Source organism: Chlamydotis macqueenii, chromosome 10, assembly GCF_036417535.1.
Source record: "Chlamydotis macqueenii isolate bChlMac1 chromosome 10, bChlMac1.mat, whole genome shotgun sequence".
NCBI lineage: Eukaryota > Metazoa > Chordata > Aves > Otidiformes > Otididae > Chlamydotis > Chlamydotis macqueenii.
The window spans coordinates 23,463,007-23,489,898 of NC_141565.1; the positions used below are offsets into that span (position 1 = coordinate 23,463,007).

Genomic DNA, 26,892 nt, shown 5'->3' on the forward strand with positions numbered 1-26,892 from the left:
ATTGTATTCAGCGGAGTCTTCATTTTAGGACTTTCAAGTAAAAAAAATCTTGTCCTTCCAAAAAAGGACTCCTTATTCTTAGGACTGAGGTGTAGACTTGGAGAGTCGCTTGAGAACATCATCAGAATTAAAGCCAAATTTCACTTAATGTTGCTGCTGTTTGTCTTCACTTTCATCAATTTCCCCACCACTCCCTCGTGGTTGGGAGCGTTGAATCATTGTTTCCTTCCTCAAGGAGAGACTGTGTTTAAAAGTTAGTTTCCTTACAAATTTATAAGTAAGTTGGTAAAATGGAGTTATGATTATTAAAACCACAAAAATGATGCCAGTCTTACAGATCTGGACTATTTGTGAACATGTATTAATTGCATGCAAATGTCATCGAGATACAGGACATCTGGACTTCATGCTCTGACAAGACAATGTGCCGAGACAGAGATGAGCTCGAAAAGAAAAAAAAAAAGATACAATGTCATGATTTCTGGTTTGTTTGTTTTTTTGGTTTTTTTTTTTTTTTTTGTATGTGATGTGGTTTGGTGTGGAGTTTTGGGTTGTTTTGTTTTGGTGTGTTTGTTTTTTGTTTTTTTTTTTTTACTGCAATGTAGACTGGTGCCAGTGTGCAGAGCTCTTTGCTGCTGCTTCTCTTTTACTCCTTTTTCATGGCTATAATTTTTGTTTGGATAATTTTAAAAGAGCAATTAAGTTACGTGGCTGTGTAAAAGTGCTGGTAATACCAGCACATTTAAAAGCTTGAACCAGTAGTGAATAAGTTGGCTGCAGGTAGAATGCTACAGGTAGAATTTATGAAGGAGGAAGAACAATAACAGGAATCAAATAGTGAATTAACAAAAACTTTTGTGTGTGTCATAAATATCAAAGTTTTATTGCCAAATGTTGTTTGGCAAGATATTCCAAATGGCTATTTTTGATAAACGTAAATTTTCAGGAGGTTCAGGGTTGTGTGTGGCAAAACAGGCCCCTCCACTCGTGTCCTGTCACGTGAATGCTCAGTGGCCGGGCTGTTGTTCCCTGCTCTCGATGTGGCCACAGCAGTGCTGTGATATTTAGAGCTGACAGGTGGGTTTAGGAGTGGAGGGAGAACGCCTGTTCTCTAAGTGCTACGAATGGCGACCCTTTTCCATCTCTGCTGCTTTCCTGTGCACAGGATGAAGCTGTTTTATTTTTCTCCCTTGTTTCTGGTCTAAATATTCTGAAGCTGTCGCTGCCACGGGGTTGTTGAAATCGGTGTAGGTGAAATTGCTGCGGTGCCTGCGGCTGTGCTCGCAGGGACGCTCAGTGGCTCCTCATCAAAACAGCGAGGTGTGTGTGGACATCCGTAGAGTTGTGCTCCAGGTCTGAGAGCGTGCCACCTTGTTGCTGTTGGGAGATGGAATTGAGCATGAGCCTGTTAAATCTAAGGACAGTCAAAAGCTGGGAGGGGACCCTAAGCAGGTTTGGTGGCACGACTGCAGTTTTAGAAGATCTTGACCATTTGGAGAAATGGCCTGACAAAAAGCATTCCTTTTTTGCAACAAGGCAGTTCACAAGGACAGATGGATTGCTCTACAAAAATAGTCAACTTGGGTTGTATAGGGGGAGGAAATCTTGGCTAAATGTGGGCTTGAGAAGATGTGTGTAGGTATCTGTGTCTGTCACCTGCATGTATCTAGGAAAGTGGTTCTAGTGATACTAAAGCTGCCAAGGAGTCAAAAAAAGGCACAGTTCTCTAAAAAATGCAAAAGCTCTAGGGGCTGGTATCAACAATTGTACCAAAGGTGATGCAAAATACTTTTTCCTCCACTCAGTTGTAGTCTTCACAAACCTTCCCCCAAAAAGGAAGCTTTAGATTCTTGCTCAGCTTTATGCTAAAGTTTTGGGGGGGTTTTTTTGGGTGGTTTTTTTTTTTTTTTTTTTTTTTTTTTCTCCCCTTCTCAGCTGAATGTTGACTGCCACCATTTCACTCTGGTCACTCTTTCTTCTGCCCTGAAAGTACAAGATGGATGGAGAGGATCTATAGTGGTCTGCAAGTACAAGGTACATCTACAAGGTGTGTCAGCGTTTTTCCGAAGGTACCTGTAGTGTGGACTTTGAAGTTAACATTCTTAATGTACCAACTCTCCTGTAGTTTTTCTATGAACTATTTTAACACAAGTACTAAAAATAAAATAACGTCTTTCCTGGAGCCTGTTGTGCCTATGCAAAACTTACTTCCCTCTGTTTATTTTCTCTTCCTGAAAGCGTGATCTTCTGTTTCTGTGCGCTTACTATTAAATGATACTGTGAAAATAACTTTGTAGTAGAAGAGGAAAGAAACTGTTCATAGAGTTCAGAAGAAACAGATTTTGTTTTCATGATAAAAGCTTTATGCTATTTCAGTCCATAACTTTTAAAAAAATCTTTGTTGTAGTACTCAAACCTTACTGAGATGCTAGCATCTGTACTAAAAGCAATCAGGGTCGAAGAAGAGATGTGGACAAACCAGGACAAATCAGCGTTGCTTCCATTTGTTTTCCCAGGCTTCCCAAAAAATGATAGCAGCCTTGTCGCTAGTGACAAGAGTCAGTCCTGATGTGGTTTTGGTGAGTTGCTGCTTCAATGATGCCCTTTTTCCTTAACCTGCAGTGTGTAACTTTTGACTTCAGTTGGAAAGAGATCTTCCAGAATGGAAATCTTTCTCATTCAAAGAAGTTACATTTTATGAACTTCCTATCAGAGTGGATCTTCAGAGATGATGTACTTGACAGTAGAAGTCATCAGCAACAAGATTTTTCACTCTCTCTTGAAAAAAGAGAAAACTGAAGTCAATTTCCTTCCAAACACCCAAGCCCAGCACGGTCTTCCAAAAGTTGATGGCAGCGCAGGTCTTTGAGTTCTTGGTTGCAGCAGTTGAAATAGCGTAAAAACGTGTTCCTCTGCGTGCTTCGGTACAGCCAAAGGCATTAGCGAATCTGCCAGTCCTTTTTGGTAGCCTTATGGATTGCAGAACTGGGGATTTGGTTTGTTTGGTTTTTTTTCTTTTATTTTGAAAGTAAAACCATATGAGGAATCTCTTCTCTCACTCATTTTTCTTTCGTAAATAAAACTTGAAAAAAAAGTTAAAATTGTGTAGTTTACAAATGGACTTGCATTGTTTAAACTGTAACTGCCAAGTAGCTGTAGCATACAATTTATTAGGTGTACTTAAGCAGTTAGGTATTTGTTCTGTGTGTTTAAAAAGAGGCAACTGAATGTCACAGGGTTCTTTTCCCAATCTTTTGATGGAGCGCTCTGCAATACTTCAGTTCCGTCTCACTTTCAATTGCGAGTTTCCCTGGCAGTTCAGCAGCAACTCTTCTGAGCCGTGCAGCCGGCCAAATGCCCCTCCTAATTACGCAACACACAAAAAAACTCCTAGTCAAGTAGCAGCTGTGTATTTCAGAGACAGATAACTTAATTGTATCAGTTCACAGCTCTGTGAATTAAATTAATGCAAAAGGAACATCACATACTTTTCTAGTACAAGCATTTAAATTGGATTTATGTAAACATAAAAACATCTTTTTAGCATAAAGTGAATTAATGAGATATGTTATTTATTTTTCATTTTACTCTTTAGAGTTTTACGCTTTACTTGCGGCTTTATTGACCAAGCAAACCAGATGTGCAGCAGCAGGGCAAGGGCTGCTGTGGCGGATCCCTGAGCGTGGATGCTGCTGCGGGTACACCCAGTCCTGCAGCCTGGCAGGGGTGAGGCTCTGCAGCGGTGATGTAAAGAAGGGGGAGATATTTTCCAGCACCAGCAAGAGTTGTTACTGTTATGCTATGAATGTGTTCAAAATAATCTCAATTATTCTTAATACTGATTTTAAGCATTCAAATCGCTCTAGCTTTTAAAGATGTGTTGTATTTTGAGCTGACCTGTTTACGTAGAATCCTCCTTGAATCCTCCTTTAGCTCAACTGCTGTCCTATCCCTTGTTCTGACTGAATTCCTCTACTTTCTTCTGTGCTATTTTTTTTTTTTTTTAACCTGCTGAAATACAATTTGGGATTTTTGTTTTTCAGGTGTCTGGTTGTCAGCGTCTCATGGTGCTCGGTAGATCCCCCCAGCCCAGGTTCACCTGCCAGTCATTCAGCGTACTGAGGGTGAGGGCCCAGCCCTACGTCCGGAGGCTCCCAACTCTGTCTCCAGCGAGTGCCCCGCGGTGCAGCAACAAGGGCTGGCTGCTGAGGAGAGCCTGGGGCCAACAGGGGCCAGGGGCAGTTGGTGGCCTGGGGAGCCTGTCCGCCACGGCACAGGGGTGGAGGGGGAGGGTTGTGGAGCAGAGCCTGAGCGAGAGATGTGGCACCTACAGGGCGAGCGATCTGCGCTTACTGTGTCTGTCATAGAAAGTGTAAGCAGATATTACCTGCCATCTAAGTAGAGATGATGCGTACGTGTCAACAGAAAACAAAGTCTAAATAGGTATCATTGTAAGTAGCCATCGAAGTCTAAATAGAGAGGTCTAAAAAGGTATTGGAGTGCTACGATACAGAAGTCTAAATAGATACTAGCCTAAATAGATGCATAAGTGTAAATGTATGGAAGTGTAAATATACAAGTCTAAATGGATATTATATATAAAGTGTAAATAGATAATATGTATGAAACGTGTGTAAATAGATACACGTGTGAGTGTCTGTGCTATGTAAGGTTTTTAAAATGGAAAGAAACCCTATTTGCAGAGAAGATTTTAAAACTTGCTCCCTCCCATCTCTATTGAAGAGAGAAAAATGCTTTCAAAAGCTGCCCCTTCTCCTTTTCCTGTCTCGATTTGGGGCCAATGCCCCAAGAAGGGGATTTTCACCTGCAGGGCCGTGCACGCAGAGTAGGAGCTGCCAATGCAGCACAAACATACCCCAAAACTCTGAATCTGGGTCTGCAATGCGGGGGGAACCCAATTAACATCAGTTTGAGGGGGAAAAAAATATCCTAATTTGAGGCTCCCAGGAAAGCCAGATCAGCCTGGATTTGTGCAGCTGGAAAGCACCCCCTCCCATCCCCCCCACTTTCGTGCACAAAACCAAAAGCAAAAATTGCCAATTTTTATGTTGTGGAATAGTGCCAAAAAAACCCCAAATTGAATATTTTGGCAAAATGCCGAAACCCCAGATTTTAATATTATGGGAAAGCAAAAAAGAAAAACACCACCTTAATTTGGGGACAATGTGGGGTGAAAGGCTGGCAGATGGAGGGACAGTCCTGGGGATTACCCTGTGTGGATTACCCGGTCTGAGTCAGTTACCTGGAGTGGATTATCGGTTGCGGGTCATCCCAGGTGAGCTGTGTCCGCTGTGGATTATTCCAAGCGGACCCCCGGTGTAGGTCATCCCCACACATGTCCCCCCATGCACCTTTCTACCCACACCCCCCTCGTCCATCCCCAACCATCCCCACCTCGTGTCCGTCCCTCCTGCCCCCTCTGTGTCTCTGCACCCTCCCAAATGCTTTCCACTGAAATGTTCCCCTGTGACTGGTCCCCCCCGTACCCCTTGCCCTCCTGTCTTGTGCCCTCACTCCCCCCTCCACCCCTGCTCTGCCTCCCCGTATTTGACCCTGCCCCCCGTAACCCCTCTGCCTGCAGACCCTGGGGTGATGCCTGCCCCCCACCACCCCCAAACTGAAACCTCCCACCTGCTTCCCTGCACCTCACTCCATCTCAGTTGTTTTAATTGATAATTTGCAATTGTTTTCAGTTTTATCACTTCTCTTTCTGGGCATTTATTGTTCTCTCCTTTCCTCACAAGGGGTATTGGTGGTGGTTTGTTTCTTCTTAATTGTTAAACTGTTTTCATCTCAACCCACGAGTTTCCTCACTTTCACCCTTCTCATTCTCTCCCCCTCCCACGGGGACGCTTTTTGGTACAGAGGCCACAAATGTCACTGCCCAGGCTGCGCGGGGGGAAGGGGCAGCCGTGCCCCGGGAAGGGGTGACCGGCTGCGGACGGCGCGAACGGGAGGGAGGAACCGGCCGTGGCTCGTCCGGCTGAACACCCAGGACCGGAGCGGTAGGGGGCTGCTGCCACCTGGTGACGGAAAGCGGGAACTGCAGCTCGGGAGTCGCGCATGCGCAGTGCCCTGCCCTTCTCCTGGCAGGCACTGTCTTCGGACTGCGCATGCGCGCATGCAGGGCCACTCTCGCGCATGCGCAGATGTCAGCCTTCTTCGCGCATGCGCATGCGGCCGGGAGCAGCATGGCGGTGTGCGGCCGGCGGGTCCCGGCGGCGGTGACGGGTGAGTACCGAGGGCACCCGTGAGGTGAGCGAGCCCCTTTCGTGGCTGCAGCGCTGTCTCCTGCCCGCCCGGGGAGCCTCAAGCCGCCCGCTCGGAGCCGAGCCGGGCGAGGGCAGCCCCGGGGAGTGACCCGAGAGCAGAGAGAAGGGAAGAGGGGCAGGAGGGGGCCCCCCCTCCCGGGCGGAGACGCCGGGCACCTCCCCAGCTCGCCAGAGCTCCCCCCGAGCCTCCCCCGGCCCCGTGCAGCTGCCCGCCGCTCCGGCGCGTCCCCTGAAGCCTGTCCCGTAGCACCGGGCCACGGCCTGCCCTGAAGGCTGCGAGGGGGGACCTCAGTGTATCTGGAGAATCCCCTGCGGCAGCAGGCGCTCCGGCCAGGGGCCGCGTGCGGTAATAACGGTCGCTGCTTCTTCTTTCCCTCTCCCAGAGGCCGTGGCTGTCCGTTCCTCCCCTGGGAACGCTGTTGACTGCACTCGCCTCAGGCTTGTGTGGGCTGTCTCTGCCCGGCCGCGCTCTCCTGGCGGTGCGGGAGCGAAAATGAACGGATGGAGCGCTTACTGCCTGTGGAGAGGAGCTGCTGCAGCTGAAGCTGGAGAGGCCACAGAAAGGTAAAGAAGAAGAAACCAAAGGCCAGCCAGCCAGCAGCTGCCTCCCGCTGCAGGCCAGAGAGAGCCTAGCCTGCCTCTCCGGGTGAGGAAGGATCCCTCTTTGTACTCTTCAGCAGGCCAGACCGCCAGTGCGCACTGCACAGTCTGTATGTGGAACCTGAAGCACGGTACGGCCACATAGCGCGCGAGCGAGCGAGCGAGCGTGGGTGGCTACGTGTCTAGGAAGCTTTTTGTCTAAGAGCTGTAGGACACCCACGTATTCTCTTAGGTGGAGGACAGCCAAGTGGTCGGAGTTACAGAAGAGGAGAGAAGCAGAAAGCAGCATCTGACCTGTCAGATTCTCCCAGCAGTGCCGGGAGTGAGAGCTGTGGTGAGTCCCTGGCCCCTGGGGCTCTGCCTCCTCTCTTGTGCGTCCCTGTCCTTCCCTGCCGCTCCCGTGACCCCTACCTTTCCCAAGCTGCTGTGATTTGTTGTTGTTGTTATTGTTTCCTTCTGCCTCTCCTCTTCTGTCTGTTCTTGTATGCTCTTCCCCCTTTCTCTCTCCCTTTAAATCTCTTGTTCTACCGCTTCCTTTTGTTTTGTATCCCTGCACTTTTGTTCTGCTCCCTCTCCTTCCTTTTTTTGTTCTCTGTCTGTCCTGCAGCCCATTGCTGTTTTTGCCTTTTCCATCTCTTTGTCCTGATCTGCATCCGTATTCTCCCCCCAACTAATTTCTCCAGCCTGTTTTCTGGCCTGCTTTTCTTTGCGCCTCTGCATGCCTGCCCTGTGCCTCTGCCTTCCTATATCTCTCTTCCCTTTCATATCTTTCTTTCTCTCTCTCTTTGTCTTGCGTACTGTCACTGTTTTTTTTTTTCTGTTCTGTATCTCACTGTCTGTGACCTCCTCTGTGCCCCTGGATGTGTTTGCAGCCCTTGGGTGCAGAGCAGAGCTGATGGCTGAGGACAGGCACAGGGAAGGGGGTGATGTGCTGTGGGGCTTTGGCAAGGGCCCCTGCTCCTGATGGGCTCCAGCTGGGGCTGGAGGTGGGGCAGCCCCAGATGGGTCCAGTGAGGCTGAGGGTGGGCCTGGCCCTGGCCCTGGCCCTGCTGTATGAGGGGCCTCCAGCTGTAAAGGGGGCCGCCTGGGCATGGCTGCTGGAGGGGACTGAGGAGTGAATCACAGGCAGGTGCCTCCAGCAAGGAGTGGCTGGTCCATCTGAGCCCTCCCTGACAGAGCAGACACCAGGACGCAGTGCCAGGAGCTCCGTGCCTCTGTCGGCCACGTGTGCGAGCCACCACGTTCTGCTACATTTGTCATTCAGCCCTGTCCAGAACGTAGCTGTGGTAGAAGTTAGATAGCATGCATGGTCTTGCTAGAAATGAAGCGTAACCCTGGAGCTTTTTTTTTTCTTGTAGGAAGCTAAAGCAGGTAGTGTTTTGTGGGGTAACATTAGCAGGGCTGCATGTATGCAGGACGGGCAGTCTGCAGTGATTCACGCGCTAGGCGCGGATAGGTCCATGGGCGCAGGGGGCAGGTGCGTCCACGTACGTGGTGGGCACGGATAAGTCCATGGGTGCAGGGGCAGGTGCATGGCGGGCATGGATAGATTCATGGGCGCAGAGGGCGGGTGCGTTCGCATGCGTAGCGGGTGTACGGGTATTTAACCCTGTGTTGCGCAGCATTAAATTAAAGGCTTGGCTTGACGGTATCCGTGTGATGCCCTGCTTTCCCTGGAGCGGTGCTCCGGCGCGTGCGGGGTAGGTTAGCTGGCAAGAGAGCCGGCAGTTTTTGATAATGTTATTGCATGTAATGACATACTTTCCTAGTTAGCTTGGTATGACACCTATTTTTTTCTACCTACACCCCAGAAAAAGTAAGTTGAGCTTTGTGTCTCTCAGCATCTGAAGCACCACGAGCGGCAGTTGCGGCGTCGGACTTCTTGGCAATGAGTGGAGCCGGTGAGCAGAGCACTGCGGCGCTTTTGAGGAGGAGAGTGCCACAGAAGAGACTGGTGGTAAGTGGTGTGATGTTGAAGGGCAGTGCTGTTTGGTAGGTTTTATTTTTGGGGTGGTTTTTTTTTTGCAGATGGTGATGAGGAGCTGGGCGAGCACAGCGCCATCTTAGTTAGCGTGGGGTTGTTGTTTTGAGGATGGAATCTGATTTCTGGCCATTTGAGAGCTAAGTTGAGGGACCACAGCTGAGGAGGGAACAAGGTTGAAAACTGCAGGGAGGGTGCAGGAAATTGATGTGAGGAAGACGGCTCCCTGGGAACAGTCTCTCTCGGGAAGGTGAAGGGGGAGATGTTACTGGTCAGTGTACGCTGGGCAAGAGTGTTGCAGCCTGGGGCGGTCTGCCTTTTATGCAGTCTCTAGGCTGGCTAATGTTTGTGGGCCTGTAGAGGCGCTGGCAAGGGCCGGCGAGGAGCAGCATGAGCTTTCAGTGCTGGCACTTTTGGTGTGGCAGCAATCGTCTGACGTTCGTTATTTTGAGGCCTTTTTTCCGGTGGGTGGCCGTGCGGAGTTGACAGTGAAAGCGGGAGCACTGGCGTCCAGGAAATCCCAGAGCCCTCCTCTGCTCGGAGGCAGTTCACGAGGACAGAAGTGTTGCTGTGCTCCTTAACAAACAAATATTCAACTTGGCACGTAGAGGGTGAGGAGATCTCGGCTGTACTTAGGGTTGAGGAAATGTATGTAGGCATCTGTGTCTGTCCCCTGCCTGTATGTAGGACAGCGGTTCGAGTGAAACTAAAGCTGCCAATGAGTCAAAAAAAGGCCCGGGTGTCTGAAAAATGCAAAAGCTTTAAAGGCCGGTATCAACAGCTGTACCAAAGGTGCTGCAAAATACTCTGTCCTTCACATGGTTTTAGTCCTGAGAAACCTCGCCCCAAAAGGAAGAGTTAGATTCCTGCCTAGCTTCAAACTAAGGGGTTTTTCCCTCTCTCTGCTGAATGTCTGCTGCCAGCGTTTCACCGTGGTCGCCCTTTCCTTGGCCATGAAAGTACGAGATGGATGGAAAGGAGCCGCAGCGGTCTGCGAGTACAAGGTACGTCTATGATGCGTGACTGCATTTTTCCTAAGCGACTTGCCGCATGGATTTTAAAGTGAATGTTAAGAATGTGGTGATTTTCCTTCTGTAGTCTTTTAACTAAATATTCAGACACAGGAAAAATCAAATGAGGTGTGGTCTGGAGCATAGTCTGGTCATGGAAAAGTAATTTGTGTATTCTGGACAAGGAAAAAAAAAAAAGCCACTCAATTTGGGGATAGTTGGTGTGACCCAGTGGGAGACGGAGGGGTTCTCGCTGGGGATTACGCAGTGTGGGTCCATTGTCCGGTGTGGGTCATCTCGTGCAGGTTATGCCGGGTGAGTTACGTGCTGTGGATTGTCCTGCGTGGACTCCCTGCTATAGGTCATCCTTATGCACCTTTCTTCCCACACGTACCCCTTGTCCTTGCGTGTCCGTCTCTCCCTCGTATCCATCCCCACTGTCCCGCTCTGTGTTTCTCAGCCCTCCTGACGCGTGGATCAAACTCTACAACTCGGAGAGAGTTATAAAGCAGGCATGTTTATTTGGCACCGGGTGCGTGGGGGATTGCTTCTCCAAAAGCACGCACACTGACAGCACATTTTTATCCGGTGCAGGTATACACATTCCTAGGATTGCACAATACATATGCATAAGCGAGGCGGGGTTATTAAAAAAACACTTGTGTTAGCATTTCAGATCTGTCTCTGGCGGTCGTTTACTTCTTCAGGGGTCTGATCTTCCTCTAGATGAACTTCAGTCATTCACCCATGCTCTCCTTTCACTTGGGGATTTCAGCAGTTTCTGAACGACTCCTGTTATCATGTCCTTTGCTTGACATATTAGTCCTTGACTGAATACCAGTTTCTTGACAAGTACCGGTCCCTGATAAGCTTAAGTGAGTTTCAAGGCAAAGAGGATTGTTAGGCATTGTCTAGCAGACAGTTAGTCTCCTAAATCAAGCAGTATGCAGACAGTCAGTCTTCTAAATCAAGCAGTATTTAGCAGACAGTTAATTCCCTGTATCACTTCCAAATGCTTTTCAGTAAAACACCCCCCTGTGCGAAGTTTTCCTCCCTTTGTGAGGTTTTTTTTTTCCCCCTGTGCGTGCCCTGCACTCTGGTTTTGTGTCCCCCATTCCCACTGCTCCAGCCCTGTTTGACGCCCCCCTTTTTGGCGCTGCCTCCCCATAACCCCTCCATCTCAGGATCTTTGGGGCGCTGCCTGTGTTCCCCAACTTGCCCAGTGCTCCCCATCCCCAATTTTAATGCAGATTGCTTCCATTCTAAAATGAAAACACTCTAAATGTTTTCATTTGAAACTTACAAGTGTGTTCATTTGTATCAGTTGCATGTCTTGGGTTTTCTTTTGCTGTATTTTTTTTTTTGTTCTGCTTTTCCTTACCAGTGGTGGTTGTTTTTCTTTTCCTTAATATTAAACTGTTTTTATCTCAAGTCACAAGAATTGTCCCTTTGACCTTTCTGAGTCTCTCCCCATCCCACAGGGTCGGGGCAGTGAGCGAGCAATTGTGTGCTGCCTAGTTGCTGGCTGCGGTTAAACTGCAGCACAAGGTCAGCTGCAAGCCCTGCCTGGCTGATGCTTTAGGCTCTCATGTCGTGTCATGTCTCATCTCATGTCATGTCATTCCTAGTGTCTTGACAGTTTGTTCTTTGTTGTTGCTTTTTAGTGCCTTTTTCTCTGCTGTTTTGGGCAGCAGTGGTTGTGGAGCCGCTCCAGGTAGCCACTCTCTCAAGGGCAAGGGGGTGGCAAAGCTGCAAGCTGGTGCGCAGTCCGGTCGGACGAAGGCAGCCACCTGTCACTGTGGATCGGTATTCCGGAAGACATAACTGAAGGCCATCTGACCGGCAGCTGCCTGTGCTGCGTGCAAGAGACAGCCTGCCTCTCTGGGTGAGGAAGATCCCGTTTTGAAGGCCGCAGCAGGGTCTGTACACATAATTTAAAAAGGGGGCACGGTCAAGTACTGGGTGAGCGAGGCTACGTTTCTAGGGAGCTTTGTCTCCTAAGAGCTGTAACGCATCCCCCTCTTTTCTTAGGTTTGGGACAGACAAGCCACTGGAGTGACAGAAGAGGAAGGGAAGAGCAGAGAAAGAAGGGTCTGAACTGGCAAACCCTCCCTGGAGCGCCGAGAGCTGCGGTGAGTCCCGGGCCCTCGGGGCCCCTTCTCCCCTCCTCTCCATCTCAGGGCCTCCTTGGCCCTTCCCCAGCTGCCTCTCTTTCCCTTTTTCTTTCTCATGCTGCTGTGATTTTTCATGGCTTCCCTGTATCTCTCATCTTTTTCCATTTTTTTGTTTTTCTCAGTCTTTCTCTTTCCCCTTCTCTCTCTTCTTGTACAGCACCCTTTCTTTTTCTATCTGGGTTCTTGTTCTCCCCTCTCTCCTTCCTTTTTTCCACCCTCTGGCTCTGTCCTGCAGCCCATCACTGTTTTTCCCTTTTATTTCCCTTTGTGCCCTTCTGCATCCTTCTCTCTTTTTTTCTTTGCAGTTTCTCTGGTCTGTTTTCTGGCATTTGTTTCCTCCCTGTGCCTGTACGTGCTACTCTGAGTCCCTGCCTTCCGGTCTCTCTCGTTTCTTCCCTTTCTTGCTTTATCCTTTGTCTTGCTTGGTGTTGCGTTTTTTCTTCCATTCTCCCTCTCACTCCATCCTGTTCATCCCTTGCTGTCTCTGGGCCTTCATGCTGTTCCCTGGCCCTTTTTATTAAGTTGATGTGCCTTTGTAGCTCTTTCAAGATTTATCTTTATCTCTCCAACCCCTGTGGCTCTCACAAGTGCATGCTCTCTCTCTTTCAATGTTTTTTTTTTCCTGTCTGTCAGTCTGTCTTGCTCCCTGTCTTGTCGTTTCTTGCTATATCCCTTTGTTCCGATCCTTGCTCATATTCATGTTCTTCTCTGTCCGGCTGTCTATCCAAGGTTTTTTTCCCACCCCCATCTCCATCTGGCTGCTGCCATTTTTTTTTCTCTGCCTTCTCCCTTGTTCCTCTTTCTGTCTCTTTTCCTTGGTCAGTGTTTTCCCCCCTCCTATTTTGTCCCGATCTCACTCCTATTCCTATTTATTTTCCTCTTTTTGTCCTTTTCCTCTGCTTCCTCCCACTTTATTGTCTGTTTGTTTCTTTCTCTGTCCCATTTGCTCTCCTGTCTTTTCTAACTGTGCTCCCCTGTACAGCTGGGTGTCTCTTCTTTCCTTTCTCTTTCCCTCGCTATTTTTTTTTCTTTTTTGGTATCTCTCTCCCACTGCCTATCACAGTTGATTTTTCCTCCAGAGCTGTCCTGCTCTCTGTTCCTTTATTCTCTCTCTGTCATTCTGTGCTGCTCCCCATGGTTGTTTTCTAATTTCTCCGTCTCGGTCCTGCAGGCCATTGCTTTTTTATTTTGCTTTCATTCCCGTGCCCTGCTTTCTGTCTTTGTTTCTCTTTGCCTTTGTTCAGCCTCCCAGCATTTTTTCCTTTCCCATTCTGTCCTGCTCCCTATCCCTCTTGCTGTCCCAAATCTGGGTTTGTTTACCCAGTGCGCAGTACGCCAGGCTTATGCACAGAGCAGAGGTATTTACTTCTGTAATTTCTGCACAGCGATGGGTACTGTGGGCTAAACCCACAAAGCTAGCCCACCTGGTTATAATGCTCAGTTTAAATTCTACATTCTCTGTCTTGCAGCTGCACGCTATTTGATTGTTTCCCCTCCATCTCTCTCTGCCTGCGGCTCCCTATCTGTCTTGTAAGCCATCACTGTTATTTTTTTGTTTCTCCATGTCATTCTGTCTAGCTTCTCAGTCCCCGTTTTTTAATTCTTCCCTCTTCCCTGTATGCCAGTCGTGTTCCTATTATTTCACATTGTGTTCTGCCTGGTCCTCTGTCCGTATTTATCCATTGCTCCCTCTCTGCCCTGTGGCCTGTCGCACTTGCCCATTTAATTTCTGCCTCTCTCTCTGTCCAGCTCCCAGTCTCTGGTTTTCCATTTCCTCCCTCTGTGCCCTCTAGCCTGTCGCTTTTCTCCTTTATCCAGCTTGCCGTCTCTGGCTCCCCGATGCACCTGATTTTCCATTCTGCCCCTGTTCTTTCTGTATGCATTGCTACACTGTGTTGTTTTTTTTTTTCCAGCTCTCTCTTTTTTTCAGGCTCCTTGTCCCTATTTCTTAATTTTTCCCTGTCTGCCCTCTAAGCATGCAGCTGTATGGTTTGTTTTGTGTTGTCCCCTTGCTGTCACCTCTTCTGTCCAACCTTTGATGTCCTGGCGTCCTGTCCCTGTTGTTTCACTGTTGTTTCATTCCTCCCTCTCTGCCCTGTTCTTGTTATGGCTTTAGCTTTCTCCATCTCTCTCGGTCTCGCTTCCTGCACCTAGTTGTCTTTACCTCCCTGTCGTACTGCCCAGCTCAGGTTTTTCCTGCATCTCCATCCTGCTCCCCATCCTTCTTTGCTGGTCTCTGTCCCGCTCCCTCTCCCTCTTTCTGCTGCCTCTCTTCCTCTCTCTCCGCTGCTTCTTTGCCCACCTCTGTCAGGCTCCCTGTCCTTCTCTGTCCCCATCCTTCTCTCGCTATCCTGTTTCCTGCCTCGTGCTTTCTCGCTACGCCCCTCTGTCTTGCGAGCTGCCTCTCTTCTCTTCTCTTGTAGTGTTCCGTGCCCTGCTCTTTGTTTTTAGCAGCCTCCAAGTCTGCCCGGCAGCCCGGCGCTCCAGGACACAGCCGACCCACCGTACGTTCCCTGCCGAACCAACGAGCGTGGCTCCTGGAATGACTTGGCAGTCGTTCCAGGGACACGGAGAGGGGATCGGAGGCTGCAAGCTCCAGAGCAGACTCACTGCTCGGACTTATGTGCGTGACTGAATAAACACTCGCTGTCTCCTTTGACTTCATGGCTGCGTTTCTGCTCCCTTTGCCCGGGGCCATGGGAGGTGACGAGCCCAGGGGAGGAGGTGATGCAGTGTGGGGGTCAGGCGATGGCCCCCAGTTCCTGCCGGGCTCCAGCTGTGGGCTGGGGCTGGAGGAGCCCCAGGTGCGGGCAGTGAGGGTGGTGGAGACGGCCCCTCCCTGTAAAGGGGTGGGTGCTGCTGGAGGGGCTGGTGCTGCCCTGCCCCGGGTGGCCGTGGAGGGGCCAGTGCGAGCCATGGGAGGACTTACTGGCTGTGGACAGGAGCTGCTGCAGCGGGAAGCTGGAGAGGCTGGTGAAAGGTAAGGAAGAAAAAAACAAATGCCGTCTGACTGGTATCGGCCTCCTGCTGCAGCCCAGAGGGAGCATCCCTCTCCAGGTGAGGAAGAATTCCTCTTCGTAGCCGGCGGCAGGCCAGACTGGCAACATGCACCAGAGAGAGTGTGTGTGAGAGAGAGAGAGTGTGTGTGAGAGAGAGAGAGTGTGTGTGAGAGAGAGAGAGTGTGTGTGAGAGAGAGAGGGTGTGTGTGAGAGAGAGAGAGTGTGTGTGAGAGAGAGAGAGAGTGTGTGAGAGAGAGAGAGAGTGTGTGAGAGAGAGAGAGAGTGTGTGAGAGAGAGAGAGAGTGTGTGAGAGAGAGAGAGAGTGTGTGAGGGAGAGAGAGAGTGTGTGAGGGAGAGAGAGAGTGTGTGAGGGAGAGAGAGAGTGTGTGAGGGAGAGAGAGAGTGTGTGAGGGAGAGAGAGAGTGTGTGAGGGAGAGAGAGAGTGTGTGAGGGAGAGAGAGAGTGTGTGAGGGAGAGAGAGAGTGTGTGAGGGAGAGAGAGAGTGTGTGAGGGAGAGAGAGAGTGTGTGAGGGAGAGAGAGAGTGTGTGAGGGAGAGAGAGAGTGTGTGAGGGAGAGAGAGAGTGTGTGAGAGAGAGAGAGAGTGTGTGAGAGAGAGAGAGAGTGTGTGAGGGAGAGAGAGAGTGTGTGAGGGAGAGAGAGAGTGTGTGAGAGAGAGAGAGGGTGTGTGAGAGAGAGAGAGAGTGTGTGAGGGGGAGAGAGAGTGTGTGAGGGGGAGAGAGAGTGTGAGAGTGTGAGAGAGGGAGAGAGAGTGTGAGAGAGGGAGAGAGAGTGTGAGAGAGAGAGAGGGAGTGTGAGAGAGAGAGAGAGAGTGTGAGAGAGGGGGTGTGGGGGAGAGAGGGGGTGTGGGGGAGAGAGGGGGTGTGGGGGAGAGAGAGGGTGTGGGGGAGAGAGAGGGTGTGGGGGAGAGAGAGGGTGTGGGGGAGAGAGAGGGTGTGGGGGAGAGAGAGGGTGTGGGGGAGAGAGAGGGTGTGGGGGAGAGAGAGGGTGTGGGGGAGAGAGAGGGTGTGGGGGAGAGAGAGGGTGTGGGGGAGAGAGAGGGGGAGAGAGAGTGTGAGGGGGAGAGAGAGTGTGAGAGGGGGTGAGAGTGTGTGAGAGGGGGCGCGCGCGAGAGGGAGTGAGGGAGAGAGTGAGAGAGTGAGGGGGGGAGAGGGGGAGGGGGAGGGAGAGGGGGAGAGAGCGCGAGAGGGGGAGAGGGGGGAGTGAGAGGGGGGGGAGTGAGAGAGAGGGGGGGAGTGAGAGGGGGGGGGAGTGAGAGAGAGAGGGAGGGGGGGTGAGAGAGAGAGGGAGAGAGAGGGGGGGGGTGAGAGAGAGGGAGTGAGAGAGAGGGAGTGAGAGAGAGGGGGGGAGTGAGAGGGGGGAGTGAGAGAGAGCGAGTGAGGGCGAGAGGGGGAGAGAGAGGGAGAGCGGGGGAGAGAGGGAGAGCGGGCGTGAGAGAGTGAGGGGGGGAGAGAGAGTGGGGGGGGGAGAGGGAGAGAGAGCGAGGGAGGGGGAGAGAGTGTGTGGGAGAGAGAGTGTGAGAGAGAGTGTGAGAGAGAGTGTGTGCGAGAGTGTGTGCGAGAGTGTGTGCGAGAGTGTGTGCGAGAGTGTGTGCGAGAGAAAGAGGGCGGGGGGGAGAGGGAGGGAGAGCGCGAGAGAGAGACAGGGAGAGCGCGAGAGAGAGACAGAGAGCGCGCGAGAGGGTGTGTGTGTGAGAGAGAGCGAGAGAGAGTGTGTGTGAGAGAGCGAGAGAGAGAGTGTGAGGGGGAGAGAGAGTGTGGGCGAGAGGGAGAGAGAGAGCTGTGTTCGTCAGGGAAAGCCCGGAGCCCCGATGTCTGTGGTGCTGTAGATGCGCTGGGAATGGGCGGTGAGGAGCAGCAAGAGCTTGACTGGCTGACACTTTGGGTGTGGGAGCAATCGTCCGACGTTTGTGATTTCCCGGGGTTTTTTTTCAGTGGGTGCCCAGGTGCAGCTGGTGGTAAATGTCGAAGCCCTGTTGGTCAGGGAAAGCCCAGAGACCCGATGTCTATGGTGCTGTAGATGCGCTGCCAATGTCCGGTGAGGAGCATCAAGAGCTTGACAGGCTGGCACTTTCGGTGTGGGAGCAATCGTCGGACGTTTGTGATTTCTGGGGATTTTTTTTCAGTGGGCAGCCAGGTTCAGCTGGTGGTAATCGTCGAAGCCTTGTTCGTCAGTGAAAGCCCAGAACCCCGATATCTGTGGTGCTGTAGATGCGCTGGGAATGGGCGGTGAGGAGCAGCAAGAGCTTGAGTTGCTGGCACTTTCGGTGTGGGAGTAATCGTCCGATGTTCGTGATTTTTCGGGCTTTTTTTTCAGTGGGCGCACAGGTGCAGCTGGTGGTAATCGTCGAAGCCCTGTTGGTCAGGGAAAGTCCGGAGCCCCGATGTCTGTGGTGCTGTAGATGCGCTGGGAATGGCCGGTGAGGAGCAGCAAGAGCTTGACTGGCTGTCACTTTGGGTGTGGGAGCAATCGTCCGATGTTCGTGATTTTTTGGGGTTTTTTTTCAGTGGGCGCCCAAGTTCAGCTGGTGGTAAACGTCGAAGCCCTGTTGGTCAGGGAAAGCCCGGAGCCCCGATGTCTGTGGTGCTGTAGATGCGCTGGCAATGGCCGCTGAGGAGCAGCAAGAGCTTGACTGGCTGGCACTTTCGGTGTGGGAGCAATCGTCCGACGTTCGTGATTTTTCGGGGTATTTTTTCAGTGGGCGCCACGGTGCAACTGGTGGTATATGTCGAAGCCCTGTTGGTCAGGGAAAGCCCGGAGTCCTGATGTCTGTGGTGCTGTAGATGCGTTGCCAGTGGCCCGTGAGGAGCAGCAAGGGCTTGTGTTGCTGGCACTTTCGGTGTGGGAGCAATCGTTACACGTTCATGATTTTTTGAGGGTTTTTTTCAGTGTGCGCCCAGGTGCAGCGGGTGGTAAACGTCGAAGCCCTGTTGGTCAGGGAAAGGCCGGAGCCCCGATGTCTGTGGTGCTGTAGATGCGCTGCCCATGGCCGGTGAAGAGCAGCAAGAGCTTGACTGGCTGGCACTTTCAGAGTGGGAGCAATCGTCCGATGTTCGTGATTTTTCGGGGTATTGTTTCAGTGGGCGCCCAGGTTCAGCTGGTGGTAAACGTCGAAGCCCTGTTGGTCAGGGAAAGCCCGGAACCCTGATGTCTGTGGTGCTGTAGATGCGCTGCCAATCGCCCATGAGGAGCAGCAAGAGCTTGTGTTGCTGGCACTTTGGGTGTGGGAGCAATCGTCTGACGTTTGTGTTTTTTCGGGGATTTTTTTCAGTGGGCGCCGAGGTGTATCTCTTGGTATATGTCGAAGCCATGTTGGTCAGGGAAAGCCCAGAGCCCCGATGTCTGTGGTGCTGTAGATGCGCTGCCAATGGCCGGTGAGGAGCAGCAAGAGCTTGACTGGCTGGCACGTTCGGTGTGGGAGCAATCGTCCGATGTTCGTGATTTTTCGGGGTTTTTTTTCAGTGGGCGCCCAAGTTCAGCTGGTGGTAATCGTCGAAGCCCTGTTGGTCAGGGAAAGCCCGGAGCCCCGATGTCTGTGGTGCTGTAGATGCGTTGCCAGTGGCCCGTGAGGAGCAGCAAGGGCTTGACTGGCTGGCACTTTCGGTGTGGGAGCAATCGTTAGATGTTCGTGATTTTTTGAGGGTTTTTTTCAGTGGGCGCCCAGGTGCAGCAGGTCGTAAATGTCAAAGCCCTGTTGGTCAGGGAAAGCCCGGAGCCCCCATGTCTGTGGTGCTGTAGATGCGCTGGGAATGGGCGGTGAGGAGCAGCAAGAGCTTGACTGGCTGGCACTTATGATGTGGGAGCAATCGTCCGACGTTCGTGATTTCTGGGGATTTTTTTTCAGTGGGCGCCCAGGTTCAGCTGGTGGTAAACGTCGAAGCCCTGTTGGTCAGGGAAAGCCCGGAGCCCCGATGTCTGTGGTGCTGTAGATGCGTCTCCAATGGCCGGGGACGAGCAGCAAGAGCTTGTGTTGCTGGAACTTTCGGTGTGGGAGCAATCGTTCGATGTTCGTTATTTTTCGGGGTTTTTTTCAGTGGGTGCCCAGGTGCAGCTGGTGGTAATCGTCGAAGCCCTGTTGGTCAGGGAAGGCCCGGAGCCCCGATGTCTGTGGTGCTGTAGATGCGCTGCCAATGGCCGGTGAGGAGCAGCAAGAGCTTGACTGGGTGGCACTTTGGGTGTGGGAGCAATCGTCCGACGTTCGTGATTTTTCGGGGTATTTTCTCAGTGGGCGCCCAGGTGCAGCTGGTGGTATATGTTGAAGCTCTGTTGGTCAGGAAAAGCCCAGAGCCCCAGTGTCTGTGGTTCTGTAGATGCGCTGGGAATGGGCGGTGAGGAGCAGCAAGAGCTTGTGTTGCTGGCACTTTTGGTGTGGGAGCAGTAGTCCGATGTTCGTGATTTTTCGGGGGTTTTTTTCAGTGGGAGCCCAGGTGCAGCGGGTGGTAAATATCGAAGCCCTGTTGGTCAGGGAAAGCCCGGAACCCTGATGTCTGTGGTGCTGTAGATGCGCTGCCAATCGCCCATGAGGAGCAGCAAGAGCTTGAGTTGCTGGCACTTTCGGTGTGGGAGTAATCGTCCGATGTTCGTGATTTTTCGGGCTTTTTTTTCAGTGGGCGCCCAAGTTCAGCTGGTGGTAATCGTCGAAGCCCTGTTGGTCAGGGAAAGCCCGGAGCCCCGATGTCTGTGGTGCTGTAGATGCGTTGCCAGTGGCCCGTGAGGAGCAGCAAGGGCTTGACTGGCTGGCACTTTCGGTGTGGGAGCAATCGTTAGATGTTCGTGATTTTTTGAGGGTTTTTTTCAGTGGGCGCCCAGGTGCAGCAGGTCGTAAATGTCAAAGCCCTGTTGGTCAGGGAAAGCCCGGAGCCCCCATGTCTGTGGTGCTGTAGATGCGCTGGGAATGGGCGGTGAGGAGCAGCAAGAGCTTGACTGGCTGGCACTTATGATGTGGGAGCAATCGTCCGACGTTCGTGATTTCTGGGGATTTTTTTTCAGTGGGCGCCCAGGTTCAGCTGGTGGTAAACGTCGAAGCCCTGTTGGTCAGGGAAAGCCCGGAGCCCCGATGTCTGTGGTGCTGTAGATGCGTCTCCAATGGCCGGGGACGAGCAGCAAGAGCTTGTGTTGCTGGAACTTTCGGTGTGGGAGCAATCGTTCGATGTTCGTTATTTTTCGGGGTTTTTTTCAGTGGGTGCCCAGGTGCAGCTGGTGGTAATCGTCGAAGCCCTGTTGGTCAGGGAAGGCCCGGAGCCCCGATGTCTGTGGTGCTGTAGATGCGCTGCCAATGGCCGGTGAGGAGCAGCAAGAGCTTGACTGGGTGGCACTTTGGGTGTGGGAGCAATCGTCCGACGTTCGTGATTTTTCGGGGTATTTTCTCAGTGGGCGCCCAGGTGCAGCTGGTGGTATATGTTGAAGCTCTGTTGGTCAGGAAAAGCCCAGAGCCCCAGTGTCTGTGGTTCTGTAGATGCGCTGGGAATGGGCGGTGAGGAGCAGCAAGAGCTTGTGTTGCTGGCACTTTTGGTGTGGGAGCAGTAGTCCGATGTTCGTGATTTTTCGGGGGTTTTTTTCAGTGGGAGCCCAGGTGCAGCGGGTGGTAAATATCGAAGCCCTGTTGGTCAGGGAAAGCCCGGAGCCCCGATGTCTGTGGTGCTGTAGATGCGCTGCCAATGGCCCATGAGTAGCAGCAAGAGCTTGACTGGTTGGCACTTTCGGTGTGGGAGCAATCGTCCGATGTTTGTGATTTTTAGGGGTTTTTTTTTCAGTGGGCGCCCAGGTTCAGCTGGTGGTAACCTTCGAAGCCCTGTTCGTCAGGGAAAGCCCGGAGCCCCGATGTGTGCGGTGCTGTAGATGCGCTGCCAATGGCCCATGAGGAGCAGCAAGAGCTTGACTGCCTGGCACTTTTGGTGTGGGAGCAATCATCCAATGTTCGTGATTTTTCAAGGTATTTTTTCAGTGGGCGCCCAGGTGCAACTGGTGGTATATGTCGAAGCCCTGTTGGTCAGGGAAAGCCCAGAGACCCGATGTCTGTGGTGCTGTAGATGCGCCTCCAATGGCCGGGGAGGAGCAGCAAGAGCTTGACAGGCTGGCACTTTCGGTGTGGGAGCAATCGTCCGATGTTCGTGATTTTTCGTGTTTTTTTTCAGTGGGCGCCCAGGTGCAGGTGGTGGTAAATGTCGAAGCCCTGTTCGTCAGGGAAAGCCCAGAGCCCCGATGTCTGTGGTGCTGTAGAAGCGCCTCCAATGGCCGGTGAGGAGCAGCAAGAGCTTGACTGGCTGGCACTTTGGGTGTGGGAGCAATCGTCTGATGTTCGTGATTTTTCAAGGTATTTTTGCAGTGGGCACCCAGGTGCAACTGGTGGTATATGTCGAAGCCCTGTTGGTCAGGGAAAGCCCAGAGCCCCGTTGTCTGTGGTGCTGTAGATGCACTGGGAATGGGCGGTGAGGAGCAGCAAGAGCTTGTGTTGCTGGCACTTTCGGAGTGGGAGCAATCGTCCGATGTTCGTGATTTTTCGGGTTTTTTTTTTCAGTGGGCACCCAGGTGCAGCGGGTGGTAAACATAGAAGCCCTGTTGGTCAGGGAAAGCCTGGAGCCCCGATGTCTGTGGTGCTGTAGATGCGCTGCCAATGGCCGGTGAGGAACAGCAAGAGGTTGACATGGTGACACTTTCGGTGTGGGAGCAATCGTCTGACGATCGTGATTTATCGGAGTTTTTTTTCAGTGGGCGCCCAGGTGCAGCTGGTGGTATATGTAGAAGCCCTGTTGGTCAGGGAAAGCCCAGAGCCCCGTTGTCTGTGGTGCTGTAGATGCGCTGGGAATGGGCTGTGAGGAGCAGCAAGAGTTTGAGAGGCTGGCACTTAAGGTGTGGGAGCAATCGTCCGATGTTCGTGATTTTTCGGGGTTTTTTTTCAGTGGGCGCCCAGGTGCAGCGGGTGGTAAACATCGAAGCCCTGTTGGTCAGGGAAAGCCCGGAGCCCCGATGTCTGTGGTGCTGTAGATGCACTGGGAATGGCTGGTGAGGATCAGTAAGAGCTTGAGTGGCTGGCACTTTGGGTGTGGGAGCAATCGTCCGATGTTCGTGATTTTTCGGGGGTTTTTTTCAGTGGGCGCCCAGGTGCAGCGGGTGGTAAATATCGAAGCCCTGTTGGTCAGGGAAAGCCCGGAGCCCCGATATCTGTGGTGCTGTAGATGGGGTGCCAATGGCCAATGAGGAGCAGCAAGAGCTTGACTGGCTGGCACTTTCGGTGTGGGAGCAATCGTCCGATATTCGTGACTTTTCGGGGTTTTTTTTCAGTGGGCGCCCAGGTGCAGCTGGTGGCAAATGTCGAAGCCCTGTTGGTCAGGGAAAGCCCGGAGCCCCGATGTCTGTGGTGCTGTAGATGCGCTGGGAATGGGCGGTGAGGAGCAGCAAGGGCTTGTGTTGCTGGCACTTTCGGTGTGGGAGCAATCGTCCGATGTTCGTGATTTTTCGGGGTTTTTTTCAGTGGGCGCCCAGGTGCAGGTGGTGGAAAACGTCGAAGCCCTGTTCGTCAGGGAAAGCCCGGAGCCTTGATGTCTGTGGTGCTGTAGTTCCGCCTGCAATGTCTGGTGTGGAGCAGCAAGAGCTTGACTGGCTGGCACTTTCAATCAGGGAGGAATCGTCCAATGTTTGTTATTTTTCGGGGGTTTTTTTCAGTGGGCGCCCAGGTGCAGCTGGTGGTAATCGTCGAAGCCCTGTTGGTTCAGGGAAAGCCCGGAGCCCCGATGTCTGTGGTGCTGTAGATGCGCTGCCAATGGCCCGTGAGGAGCAGCAAGAGCTTGACAGGCTGGCACTTAAGGTGTGGGAGCAATCGTCCGACGTTTGTTGTTTTTTGGGTTTATTTTTCAGTGTGCGCCCGTGTTCAGCTGGTGGTAATTGTCTAAGCCCTATTGGTCAGGGAAAGCCCGGAGCCCCGATGCCTGTGGTGCTGTAGATGTGCTGCCAATGGCCCATGAGGAGCATCAAGAGCTTGACAGGCTGGCACTTTGGGTGTGGGAGCAATCGTCCGACGTTCGTTATTTTTCGGGGTTTTTTTTCAGTGGGTGGCCACGTGCAGCTGGTGGTAAACGTCGAAGCCCTGTTGGTCAGGGAAAGCCCGGAGCCCCGATGTCTGTGGTGCTGTAGATGCGCTGAGAATGGGCGGTGAGGAGCAGCAAGAGCTTGACTGGCTGGCACTTTCGGTGTGGGAGCAATCGTCCGACCTTCGTTATTTTTCGGACTTTTTTCAGTAGGCGCCCAGGTGCAGGCGGTGGTATATGTCGAAGCCCTGTTGGTCAGGGAAAGCCCGGAGCCCCGATGTCTGTGGTGCTGTAGATGTGCTACCAATGGCCCATAAGGAGCAGCAAGAGCTTGTGTTGCTGGCACTTTGGGTGTGGGAGCAATCGTCCGACGTTCGTGATTTTTCGGGGTTTTTTTTTCAGTGGGCGCCCATGTTCAGCTGGTGGTAAACGTCGAAGCCCTGTTGGTCAGGGAAAGCCCAGAGCCCCGATGTCTGTGGTGCTGTAGATGCGCTGGGAATGGGCGGTGAGGAGCAGCAAGAGCTTGTGTTGCTGGCACTTTCGGTGTGGGAACAATCGTCTGATGTTCGTGATTTTTTGGGATTTTTATCAGTGGGCACCCAGGTGCAGCTGGTGGCAAATGTCGAAGCCCTGTTGGTCAGGGAAAGCCCGGAGCCCCGATGTCTGTGGTACTGTAGATGCGCTGAGAATGGGCGGTGAGGAGCAGCAAGAGCTTGACTGGCTGGCACTTTCGGTGTGGGATCAATCGTCCGACGTTCGTTATTTTTCGGAGTTTTTTTCAGTGGGCCCCCAGGTGTAGCGGGTGGTAAACGTCGAAGCCCTGTTGGTCAGGGAAAGCCCAGAGCCCCGATGTCTGTGGTGCTGTAAATGCGCTGCCAATGGCCCATGAGGAGCAGCAAGAGCTTGACAGGCTGGCACTTAAGGTGTGGGAGCAATCGTCCGACGTTTGTGTTTTTTTGGGTTTTTTTTTTTCAGTGTGCGCCCGTGTTCAGCTGGTGGTAATTGTCTAAGCCCTGTTGGTCAGGGAAAGCCCAGAGACCCGATGTCTGTGGTGCTGTACATGCGCTGCCAATGGCCGGTGAGGAGCAGCAAGAGCTTGAGTTGCTGGCACTTTCGGTGTGGGAGCAATCGTCAGATGTTCGTTGTTTTTCGACGTTTTTTTTCAGTTGGAAACCAGGTGCAGCTGGTGGTAAACTTCGAAGCCCTGTTGGTCAGGGAAAGCCCAGAGCCCCGATGTCTGTGGTGCTGTAGATGCGCTGGGAATGGGTGGGGAGGAGCAGCAAGAGCTCGTGTTGCTGGCACTTTCGGTGTGGGAGGAATCGTCCGATGTTCGTGATTTTTCGGGGTTTTTTTTCAGTATGCGCCCAGGTGCAGCTGGTGGTATATGTCGAAGCCCTGTTGGTCAGGGAAAGCCCGGAGCCCCGATGTCTGTGGTGCTGTAGATGCGCTGCCAATGGCCCATGAGGAGCATCAAGATCTTGACTGGGTGGCACTTTGGGTGTGGGAGCAATCGTCCGACGTTCGTGAATTTTCGGGTTTTTACTTTCAGTGGGCGCCCAGGTGCAGCTGGTGGTAAACTTCGAAGCCCTGTTGGTCAGGGAAAGCCCAGAGCCCCGTTGTCTGTGGTGCTGTAGATGCGCAGCCAATGGCCGGGGAGGAGCAGCAAGAGCTTGTGTTGCTGGCACTTTTGGTGTGGGAGCAATAGTCCGATGTTCGTGATTTTTTGGGATTTTTATCAGTGGGCACCCAGGTGCAGCTGGTGGTAAACGTCGAATCCCTGTTGGTCAGGGAAAGCCCGGAGCCCCGATGTCTGTGGTGCTGTAGATGCGCTGGGAATGGGCGGTGAGGAGCAGCAAGAGCTTGACTGGCTGGCACTTTCGGTGTGGGAGCTATCGTCCGATGTTTGTGATTTCTGGGGATTTTTTTTTAATGGGTGCCCAGGTGCAGCTGGTGGTAAAGGTAGAAGCCCTTTTCGTGAGAAAAAGCCTGGAGCCCCGATGTCTTTTGTGCTGTAAATGTGCTGCCAATGGCCCATGAGGAGCAGCAAGAGCTTGACTGGCTGTCACTTTGGGTGTGGGAGCAATCGTCCGACGTTCGTGAATTTTCGGGGTTTTACTTTCAGTGGGCGCCCAGGTGCAGCTGGTGGTAATCGTCGAAGCCCTGTTGGTCAGGGAAAGCCCGGAGCCCCCATGTCTGTGGTGCTGTAGATGCACTGGGAATGGCTGGTGAGGATCAGCAAGAGCTTGACTGGCTGGCACTTTCGGTGTGGGAGCAATCGTCCGATGTTAGTGATTTTTCGGGGTTTTTTTTCAGTGGGCTCCCAGGTGCAGCGGGTGGTGAACATCGAAGCCCTGTTCGTCAGGGAAAGCCCAGAGCCCCGATGTCTGTGGTGCTGTAGATGCGCTGCCAATGGCCGGTGAGGAGCAGCAAGAGCTTGACTGGCTGGCACTGTTGGTGTGGGAGTGTCCTGGTTCTGGCCAGGATAGAGTTAATATTTACCTGAGCTGGGTGGAGAACTGAAGCTGGTAGCCCCTATGGCTGGCATAGTTAACTAATTAGCTAACAGCTGGTGTTAATTTACCCAAATTAGCCAAAGGGCTATTCCATCCCATCTGACATCATGCTCAGTATATAAGTGAGGAGGGTGCTGAAGGGAGGCCCCCTGCTACTTGGAAGAGACTGGATGTGGAGATCTGTTGTGAGCTATTGTACTGTATTTGTGTTCCTTCACTGTCTTGTATCCTTCTGTCATTACTGTTAAATTTATTTTTGTTCAATCTCAATCCGCGTGTTTGGGTTTTTTTCTGGTTTTCTTTTCTTTGTCAAATCTCCTCCTATTCTCTCGGAGAGTGGGGGGAGTGAGAGAGAGACTGCGTAGTCTGGTCCCCGTTGGGGCTGAACTACGACAGGGAGCAATCGTCCGACGTTCGTGACTTATCGGGGTTTTTTTTCAGTGGGCGCCCAGGTGCATCTGGTGGTATATGTCGAAGCCCTGTTGGTCAGGGAAAGCCCAAAGCCCCGATGTCTGTGGTGCTGTAGATGCGCTGGGAATGGGCGGTGACGAGCAGCAAGAGCTTGTGTTGCTGGCACTTTTGGTGTGGGAGCAATCGTCCGATGTTCGTGATTTTTCGGGGTTTTTTTTCAGTGGGCGCACAGGTGCAGCTGGTGGTAATCATCGAAGCCCTGTTGGTCAGGGAAAGCCCAGAGCCCCGATGTCTGTGGTGCTGTAGATGCGCTGCCAATGGCCCATGAGGAGCAGCAAGAGCTTGACAGGCTGGCACTTAAGGTGTGGGAGCAATCGTTTGACGTTTGTGTTTTTTTGGGTTTTATTTTCAGTGGGCGCCTGTGTTCAGCTGGTGGTAATTGTCTAAGCCCTGTTAGTCAGGGAAAGCCCGGAGCCCCGATGTCTGTGGTGCTGCAGATGCGCTGCCAATGGCTGGGGAGGAGCAGCAAGAGGTTGACTGGCTGGCACTTTCGGTGTGGGAGCAATCGTCAGACGTTCGTTATTTTTCGGGGTTTTTTTTCAGTGGGTGCCCAGGTGCAACTGGTGGTATATGTCGAAGCCCTGTTGGTCAGGGAAAGCCCAAAGCCCCGATGTCTGTGGTGCTGTAGATGCGCTGGGAATGGCCGGTGAGGAGCAGCAAGAGCTTGTGTTGCTGGCACTTTCGGTGTGGGAGCAATTGTCCGATGTTCGTGATTTTTTGAGATTTTTTTCAGTGGGCGCCCAAGTGCAGCTGGTGGTAAACGTCGAAGCCCTGTTGGTCAGGGAAAGCCCGGAGCCCCGATGTCTCT

The 26,892-nt window shown here is 52.2% G+C and overlaps 1 long non-coding RNA gene across 3 annotated transcripts; it reads left to right on the forward strand.

Annotated features, from left to right (window-relative positions):
* The first annotated feature begins 6,714 nt into the window (after positions 1–6,714).
* LOC147599582 (uncharacterized) lies at positions 6,715–14,717 on the forward strand. Of its 3 annotated transcripts, none has more exons than XR_015259596.1 (3): positions 6,715–7,024; positions 7,126–7,227; positions 14,482–14,717. It is a non-coding gene; the product is annotated as an uncharacterized LOC147599582 (long non-coding RNA). The 3 variants fall into 3 exon arrangements; XR_015259598.1 differs by lacking the exon at positions 14,482–14,717 and adding an exon at positions 8,720–9,533 and having other exon boundaries at positions 7,126–7,231; XR_015259597.1 differs by lacking the exon at positions 14,482–14,717 and adding an exon at positions 8,705–9,533.
* The last annotated feature ends 12,175 nt before the right edge of the window (positions 14,718–26,892 follow it).